This window comes from Salvelinus sp. IW2-2015, linkage group LG7 (genome assembly GCF_002910315.2).
Source record: "Salvelinus sp. IW2-2015 linkage group LG7, ASM291031v2, whole genome shotgun sequence".
Taxonomy (NCBI): Eukaryota; Metazoa; Chordata; class Actinopteri; order Salmoniformes; family Salmonidae; genus Salvelinus; species Salvelinus sp. IW2-2015.
Window position 1 is genome coordinate 1,035,083 of NC_036847.1, and position 8,513 is coordinate 1,043,595.

Here is an 8,513-nt window from a genome sequence, read left to right on the forward strand (position 1 = left end):
CTGGCCTGCTCGCTCCCTACCTCTGAGGAAGTACAGTTCCCGCTCAGCCCAGTCAAAACTGTTCGCTGCTCTGGCACCCCAATGGTGGAACAAATCCCTCACGACGCCAGGTCAGCGGAGTCAATCACCACCTTCCGGAGACACCTGAAACCCCACCTCTTTAAGGAATACCTAGGATAGGATAAAGTAATCCTTCTAACCCCCCCCCCCCTTAAAAGAGTTAGATGCACTATTGTAAAGTGGTTGTTCCACTGGATATCATAAGGTGAATGCACCAGTTTGTAAGTCGCTCTGGATAAGAGCGTCTGCTAAATGACTTAAATGTAAATGTAATACTTTCTGAAGGCATTGTAGATCATGTCAGGGAATTAAGGGACCGGGTTTGATTTGGGATTGGGATTACTTCCTCATGGGAAGTATGTGGCCCAGCTTGATCTCATCCCAACCGATCACGTCTTCCCAGAGTCCTCTTTGTGGGTGACCGTTCTGTTTGAATTGTAATTTTTTATTAAACCTTTATCTAACTAGGCAAGTCAGTTAAGAACAAAGTCTTATTTACAATGACGGCCTACACCGGCCAAACCCTAACCGGGATGACGCTGGGCCAATTGTGTGCCGATCACGGCCGGTTGTGATACAGCCCAGGATCGATCCAGGGTCTGTAGTAACATCTCAAGCACTGTGATGCAGTGCCTTAGACCGCTGCGCCACTCGGGAGCCCATATACACTACAGGGAGAGGAAGGTTGCCTGTTATCCTCTGACTCATTTTTTACAGTCAAATTTATTTTTGGTGTCACCAACTTCACAGGGGACAGGATGTACTAGTGTACATTTTAAAAGGATAAATTTAATAATACCCCGGTTCTCACTCCCTTTGCCATCTCTATCAATCAATCAACTAGTCCGTTTCTGGTTGGACCATACCTTGTCTGCTGTGCTGTCGGAGTCCAGTGCGAAGTAGCCCACTCTCTCAAATTGGAACTTATCAAACACCTTTGCCTTGCTTACCGAGCTGTCCACCAAGGCACTGTCAATCACTTGCTAGGAGTTCTGGGGGACAGAGAGGACATAGGAAACTTTTAGGCTTGGGTACATCTCAAACTTCCTCACCTTGTCTCCTGTCCTTTATCAGCATGTGTGTGTGTGTGTTTTCTTAGGCCTTGATGTGTCTGTGTCCTTGATAGTAATACAGACTCACAGGGTGGACGTCACTTAGGGTTCCCGACACCCCAGGGCCCAGGCCATCAAATGTAACCCTTTAGCTTCTGTCTGATGTCAAACGTTCCTGGATTCAACCACTGACATACTCCTGGGGGGCGTTCAGTTCACTTCGACGTTTGCTACGTTGCGTGATGGTTTGTTTTGAATCGTGCGCACCATTCTTCAAATGCCTTTGCGGTATGTTTGGTGGGTATGGCTTGATCAATATGGGTGTGACCATTTAGAAACTCGCGCAGCACGGTAATCGCTCTCTGGGCCACCTTAATGACAAGGTTTTTAATCTAGGGTGTATTCATTAGTCGGGTGTATCCATTGCAAAACGTTAGGTGTAAATGTTTGGAAACCATTGTAAAACTTTTGGAAACCGTTTCCACCAAATGGAAAACGTTTTGCAACGAGAATGAGTTTCTATTGGACAAATTCAGGTAGGTCAATACTAAACATACAGTATACAACTTTGATATCTTGCACGTGCATTTCCCTGTGGATATATTTTTACATCGACTCTTTTTGGAATTAGCACAGCAAACATCTACTTTGAATAATTTGTATTATTAGCTTTGCTGCAAGGACTTTTGTTTAAACGTTCCCTCCTTTGCAACAGACCAAATGTTTTGCAACAAAGTTCGACTAATGAATACATGTCACGATTCCTAATGAAGGTGGCTCCCCTTCCTGTTCGGGTGGCGCTTGGCGGTTGTCGTCACCGGCCTACTAGCTGCCACTGATTCTTTTTCCCCCCTTTTCTGGTAATTGGTTTCACCTGTTTTGTGTTTGGTTTATTAGTTGGGCTATATTACCCAGCAGGCCCGACTGCTATTCGTGCGGGAATGTTTGTGTAACTAGGGTGCACGTTTGATGTATACGTGTTTCTTGTTTTGTGGGTTTTGCTGGACTGTTGTTGTCCCCGGTTTTGGGGCATTTGTTTTGTGTGCGCCCTGTGTTTTGTGGGGTGGCTTATGTTCGCCGTTTTAGTGCATTAAATTAGCACTACCACTGAACTCTCTGCTTCCTGCGCCTGACTTCGCACCCACAACACCCAGAGTGTTACAATACACCCCTGGTCGTACAGTACCATTTCCGTTTAATTCAACCTTTGCACACTGTTCTGTCATACTGAAAGCAACACTTGCTGGACAGGAATCTAGATCCTACTATCTTCAGTGAGTGGACGGCCACAATAGTTAACAGTTCCCTCAGCAAATATTATTGATCTAAAACTTTATTTTCCATCCAAAACTGAAGTGTTTTAATTGTTCTTGTGAACCAACAAAATCTGACTAGCTGTGTACCACAACCCCATTTATGTACAGCCATTGTATATAAGTCATTAACGGCAGGGTTATGGTACAATACTAATTGACATGCATCTTGTTTGTCTCTGTCCACACAGACGCCCCTTCCCCATCACCTTAGAGTAGCGAATCGTATGGAGGGCTCGTTTGAGGAGCTAGTGAGGCTGAAGGTCCACAGTGTCCCCCAGCATCGGATGAAGGAGTTCCTGGAGTCCCTGAACAACAAGAGCTGAGAGGCACTGCAGGAGTTCAACCAGCAGGGGGTGTTACCACCACAACCACCACCATGGTTTACCAGCAGGGGGTCAACTGCATCTACACAGACAGCAACGAGGTGGCTGGATCACTGCTGGAACTGGCCTGTCCGGTAAGAGACTGAGGGCAGGAAAGAGAAGGTACAGTTAGTGAAAGACAAGATGGAGTTGGTGACATTATCCATATTATAAGCACATTGTGCTCTACCTTCAGCAATAGCAGGTAGAGGTGTCCAAGCAGAAGGTGATGTCATGACAGCAGCAGCTCTCGCCGCATATGACCACAGCCATGCCGCAAGGCCAAGACATAATACAGGTCAGGACTTTTTCTTGCGCTCCTTGCTCTACTCTCTTTCTCCCTCATCACACTGTCTCTGTCCCTGCCACTCTCCTAAACATGTGTAGAAATGATTGCTGAGAGGATTATCCTGGTTAACCAAAATGTATATGGAAAAGATACTGACAGCAGACAAACCCCTCTTTCACCCTCTCCGGTAGGTGCAGGTCAGGGGGCAACAGTAGGGCCAGGTGCTGAAGCTGCACTCCTCCACCTCCTCCCATCGACAGCTACAGGGGGTCACCATAGCCCAGCTATTACAGTCTGGGAACAGCACCAACAGGTAAACACACACAGGCCCACCGATTGGTGTACACACATACCTAACCTTCGGCTGCAGGCCGGGTTGCTGGCAGCGGTGGCAGGTGAACAGCAGATCCAGATCCAGACAGAGGAAGCTCCCCCCCCGCCCCACGCAGCAGCAGTATTCTCCCCAGAGGAGCACCATCCAGACCACCTCCCTGCAGCCAGCCAAGAAGCGTAAGGTGGACATGCCATCACAGTGTCCAACACCCTGCCTGGTCAGCAGCTGGCCACTGTACTAGCCACCCGCAGGGTCAGGGACAGCAGCAGAGCTACGTGTCTCTGAGGCCAGACGTGTTAACTGTAGATCGCAGCCACCGGTACAGCGTTACAGGTACCATCACCAGCCCTACTAGAGAGACCTGGACCATCCCTGTCTACTCTTACCCGCCAGGGTCACGTGGTCAGTGTGGCGTTACACACATTCCCATCCCCCAGGAGGCATACAGTGCCATGCAGGTTGCCGGGGGAACTACAGTGTTAATGGCACACACTGCGCCAATGCAAGTTCCTATTGGCTCGGGTCATGCGGTTTCCACGCTGACGGGGGGGTCATGAGGAGGTGCAGTACCAGACAGTGGCGGGCAGCTCTGTTTCCAGCCCAGTTCATGAACGGGAACATTCACATCCCGGTGGCGGTGCAGGGGTACGGCAAGCAGTCACTCATCTGGGACCCCCAGCAGCAGGTATTGCACACACAGAGAGGGGTGCAGGTCCAGGACTCACAGCAACTACAGGTAACTTTAAGCCGTTACAGATTAGAATTCTAAAAGCCCCAATCATCTACATCAAGATTGTTATAATTTATATAATCTTGATTTAGTTTTTGAATGTTTTTGGGGGGGGGATAATATCAGTCAGTTAACATGACATTTATGATGAAGTCTTTATTTGCTTGTTATGATTACATAAATACTTCAAATTTCACAAAAAGTGATGTTAGCTGATGAAGATGATCTCATAGAACAAAATGTTAGAAGATCTCCTAAGCCTGTTAACCTGTAACCTTATTTTCGGCTTTAATCCCCAAACCCTCTTCTTTCACCATTAATTTCCCCCGTCATTTCCTCTTTTTAGGGCTACAAGCTGTTGAGCTCAGATGCGTGGTGTCCTACTGTATATAGAGCTACATGACTGACTGATTAGTGTCTGTAATGTGTAAAGGATGTTTATAATAACCCCCCCCTGCATTTTGATTTTGGATTGTTTATTTTTGTTGTATGGCAAACGGATGATGGTGGTTCCCACTTTGTATGCATTGAATCAAAGTTGGTTCTCTTGTGATTTCTCTATTACTAGGGACGAGTTCACGTCCTCCAATGTCATCTCATCCGATATCTCTGATACTGCAGTATGTGGTGAGTTGTCGAGCACTTTGTCCCAGCATACATTGCTGTCGGTGGGGACTGCTCACGGTCAGAGCTCCGCCTGGACCTCACACTGGGCTGCGGACAGAGCTTCTAGGTAAGTTCCTCTGACCACTGCTGCTTTCTAGAGCAATGGCAGGACATATGTTACACGAGGGCTTTGGCCAGGGCATTAGCATATGTGTAGCCTACTGAAATTCCTTCCTCACCCTTTTTTTCTCCCTCCCCCTTTTTCCTCCCAACTTGCGAGAGACAGGTGATGGCCACTAGACCAGAGTTGTGGGGGTGACGAGTGAGGACTCTCACCCACTCTATGGTACTACACCTACAATCGTCCCAACACCACAGGAGACGGGGATGGGAGGAGGGGCAGGGGCCCCGCTCCAGGGGTCAAAGGGGTCAGGGAAGAGATCCAAGGGAGGGATGGAGGTGGAAGTAGGAAGAGGAGGCGCTAGTTGGCTGTGAGCTTTGACCCAGACATGAAGGAGGAAGAGCTGCTGAATTATTATTTCCAGCTGGAGGTGAAGTTGGGGGATCTGTACACAGTGGGGAGCAACCGACCCACACTTTCAACACATCGCCAACATCTTCACAGGTATGTGTGTTCTTCACCCCAGGTGTGAGAATGCTGTTCCAGGACACCACGGAGTGCCTGTTCTCCTTCATCTGCACCTCCAACAACCAGATCTCTCATATCCAGGGCAGTTGGACCAGACCATCTACCACAACTTCCCGTCCCTGCATGCCCTTGCAGGTACCACCTCAACTACCACCAACACCACTCCGGCTGTCTGTCTGATAGCCATCTCGCTCTTTCAAATCCTTTATGCTTCTCTTTGTGTCTATGGCTCTGACATGTCCACTGTGCTCTGATTGGCAGACAGCAATGTGGAGGCATGTCTGAAGGAACTGGGGTTTGGGTACAGGTACAGGTTTCTGCAGCAGATCCTGGATTCCCACGGTGGACCCCAGTGGCTACCTGCAGGCCGGGGATTCGCTGCGCACTCTGCCCAGGGTATGGCCCCAAGGTATCAACCCTTCAGGGCAAGTAAGGGTGCATCTCCAAAGGGTGCAGCTGAGGAATGGCTTTCTATGAACCAACTGTATGTAGTGCATTATTATGAATTATGAATAATTTTTGGGGAAGGAGCCATGCCTATAGCAAGTCTTGGAATGAATAGGGTTGATAGAGGCCACCACTGTGTATGCATTATACACAGGCATAGAAAGTGTTACCTGTGTTCCACCTGTAGGTGGCAGACTTTGTGTGTGTCTGATGGACAAGGCCTGTGTTGTGCCTGTGGACACGTGTGGCAGATTACTGAACAAGACTACAGCTGTGCGGGCTGGTAACAGGCAGAAGAGCCTCACAGACAAAGTCTGCTGTGAGATTGGTGAGGATTCACCCTACAGTATGTGCTTAACAACCTCAAACTGTCATTCTGAACAAAACATCGCTGATTGATTTTATTTCTGCGTAGGGGACTTCTTCAGACAGCCATTGGGGTCCTTACACTCGGTGAGTAGCACACAAACTAGTGGTCAGAATCCATCCCCTCTTCTGTTCACTCTCCCTCTACTCTTTAGAGAGAGATAATCTATAAAGGCAGTCCTTACTTGGGACACCAGTTACTTGAACTTTCACGAAGTCATGCATTGATGTCAATGGAGCACGACTCTCTCCCACTCTCTCAGGTGTTCTGTGCTGACCTGAAGAAGTTCCAGAAGCTGAAAGAGACACCCTCTGAAACAGGAGGAGGAGAAGGTCACGACAAAGCTAAAGGTAGAGGGAATGGGGAAGGACAAGAAAATGTGTAATGGAAAGGTCTGTGAAGAAAGAGGTGGATGTGGCGTGAGGTCAGTAAAGGTTATATGTTGATGATTTATGTTCGCTCAGGAGGCTAAACTGAATATCTGTCATTCTCTGCATACCTCTCTCGGGAGCAACTAGGCTGTGAGGCTGACCGGGTCAGACTGTCTCCCCAGGTTTATGGCCTGATTGCATGCAAACCAAGGTCACTATCAATGGAGATTTTTCCTGATCACTTTGTAGAATGATGTAAGACGGATATATAAATGTGATAGATGTCATAAAAGAGACAGAGTTCACTCCGAACCAGACTTACATTGTCTGTCATATATTTCTGTGTTCAGGCTCTGAACTGAAGGCTACTGATTCCTTTTACAGCGATTTATGTCTGGGAATGAAGATCTACAGGTGTGTGTAATTTCACTCTTCTGTGTTTACATAGATACTTTCTCAGTGTTTAGTTCCTATCTATTATTTTCTAGATCAATGGACCACCAAAAAGACTTTGTATTTGTAACAGTTTATTTTTTTTACAATGAAATAAAAAGGTTTTGTACTCGTTTCCCTTTGTCAGTGATGTGAGATTATGCACACATTTTGATTCAGTCTAGTTGTGGATACTTCCAGTCTTTTGACACCCCTGTATTCATCTTCTACCAGTGTAGTAGACCCAGGGAAAAGGTAGAGTGTCAGAGGTGGCTTCTAGATGGTGATAAGATATGGGAAGATTCTTCATCACAGCATCATATGATTTCTTGGGCCAATTACTTTTAAATAAGACTCTACTTAATATCACATTGAGTTTTTTGCTAAGCTTAGGCTACATTTAAAGGGTCAATCTGCAGTTCAAGCCATAACGTTGAGGGATTGGGCTGGAGAAATGTAACCACTCTCAAATTCACAAAAACATGGTTTGTAGTCTAAACCATGTGTTAAGGCTATAAAGTGTTTGTTTACAATGACATTGTTTAAAACAAGCTTATATTTTGGTCCTGATGGGGTATTCATAACTTTTATATTCATCAAGAATCAATGGGTTTGTATCATTCATTTAAAAGTAAAAACACGTATGTAGCCATTTTAGATTGCCCCTTTAAGTAGTAAATGGTTCTCAGGGTAGCCTATGTGCAAATGCAATTAGCAATGTTGACGTGTGCATGTGCTGGTTCATATGTCCAAAAAATGGTGCCCATTGCCCCTCTGACGCAATACACACCCAGTCTCTTGCTGATTCGATTTGTTTACTGTGTATGTCTGCGTCTGTCCTGTAAAAGCAGTATGTCTGGCCAGCTCTGAAATGCCATGTTTATAGCTGGGATTGCAGGTATCTGCCCTCAGTGCTATTTCTTTTACATTTGAGTCATATAGCAGATGCTCTTACGCAGAGCGACTTACAGGAGGAGTTAGGATAAAGTGCCTTGCTATAAGTTTGTCACTAGGTGCTGTCACTGGTTTCAACTAGAGTATGGACGGTATAGGAGTCACTGAGAGTGTGACTAATACCCTAAATCCGTAACCATGGGCACCCTCATAGATATCATCCTGACCAATTTTGCTCTCTAAATACACCTCTGCTGTCTTCAACCAGGATCTCAGCGATCACTACCTCATTGCCTGCGTCCGTAATTGGTCCGCGGTCAAACGACCACCCCCTCATCACAGTCAAATGCTCCCGAAAACACTTCAGCGAGCAGGCCTTTAATCGACCTGGCCCGGGTAACCTGGAAGGATATTGACCTCATCCCGTCAGAGGATGCCTGGTTGTTCTTTAAAAGTGCTTTCCTCACCATCTTAAATAAGCATGCCCCGTTCAAAAAATGTAGATATAAGAACAGATATAGCCCTTGGTTCACCCCAGACTTGACTGCCCTTGACCAGCACAAAAACATCCTGTGGCGTACTGCATTAGCATCAAATAGCCCCC

General features: G+C 46.7%; 2 pseudogenes; both read left to right on the plus strand.

Moving 5' to 3' along the window:
- The first annotated feature begins 2,619 nt into the window (after nucleotides 1–2,619).
- Nucleotides 2,620–4,796, plus strand: LOC139022619 (transcriptional regulator QRICH1-like; annotated as a pseudogene).
- Nucleotides 4,797–5,258: 462 nt separating this feature from the next.
- LOC111966877 (N-glycosylase/DNA lyase-like) lies at nucleotides 5,259–7,152 on the plus strand (annotated as a pseudogene).
- The last annotated feature ends 1,361 nt before the right edge of the window (nucleotides 7,153–8,513 follow it).